The following is a 1,093-nucleotide window of genomic DNA, read 5'->3' as shown; positions in this document are numbered from 1 at the left end:
GGCCCTGAGTTCACACACACACACACACACACACACACTAAGAAAACAATGAACTCTGTTGAGTCAAGCCAGCTTCTGAATGAAGAGGACAATTTAGTGCTCCTGAAAAGCTTTGATGGACATTTCTTCTCTCTTGGCTTCTAATACCAAACTTGACTTTCCTGCTGCAATTCCCAATTCCTTTGGGAGAAATCCTCTTTTCTGCATTGGTCAACATGAGAGTGGTTATTTTTATTTATTTATGTATTTTACAAGAGCCCAGGTATACTTTATTTAATTTTCATTAGTTTAAATTCTGGAGGGGTACAGCATCACACGGATTCTGTGTCTAATAGCCTTAGCACAAAGGTTGTTTTGGAATTTGGCATGAACCATGCCACTGTTTCCATGGGCACATGTTACCTTTCCCCAGATTACTCTGCTTTTGTTATGTTTGCTGCCAGGATTCACTGTGGTTTTTTGATTTGTATACATAAGCACATCTCTTGGCCAAGGAGAAATCAGTATCACCCGGGCATAAACACCTTCAACTTTAAGGAGAGCTGCATGCTTCCTTTGGTTCCGGAGACCCCACTTATAGCCAGCAGAAATGGCCTTGCACCACAGCCTTTCAGACATTTTGCCTTTTAGAAGTCCTGTTCCTAGCAGGCCTCTCCAAGGGAGAGAACAAACCAGCCTTAATTATTTGCCCCTAGAGTTTAGCTGGTTCTTTATTTTTATTATTACTACTTTATGTTTTGTCAGTTGTGGGACTTGAACTCCGGGACTAGATGCTGTCCCTGAGCTCTTTTGCTCAAGGCTAGAGCTCTACTACTTTGAACCACAATGTCACTTCTGGTTCTCTGATGGTTAACTGGAGATAAGAGTCTCACAAACTTTCTGCCTGGGCTGATTTTGAACTGTAATCCTCAGATCTCAGCCTCCTGACTAGCTAGGATGACAGGTGTGAGCCACTAGAACTCAGCATGACAGCCGTTCTTAGATGTTTACATTATTAGGTTTCAAACTCTTTCTCTCAGCTGCTCCTTGTCAGGTTCAGGGTTAAGCCTGTGAGCATAGGGCCAGGCCCATCACTAAGTCAGGAGGAGAGGCA

The 1,093-nt window shown here is 43.1% G+C and overlaps 1 pseudogene; it reads right to left on the bottom strand.

The window, feature by feature from the left end:
- Window positions 1–272: 272 nt before the first annotated feature.
- On the bottom strand, window positions 273–624 carry LOC138821784 (large ribosomal subunit protein eL33-like; annotated as a pseudogene).
- Between the last annotated feature and the right edge of the window lie 469 nt (window positions 625–1,093).

Source organism: Dipodomys merriami, unplaced genomic scaffold (assembly GCF_024711535.1).
Source record: "Dipodomys merriami isolate MVZ:Mamm:240054 unplaced genomic scaffold, mDipMer1.0.p SCAF_94, whole genome shotgun sequence".
NCBI classification, from domain to species: domain Eukaryota; kingdom Metazoa; phylum Chordata; class Mammalia; order Rodentia; family Heteromyidae; genus Dipodomys; species Dipodomys merriami.
Note: the sequence above shows the minus strand (reverse complement) of the source record. Positions and strands in the feature narration are given on the sequence as shown.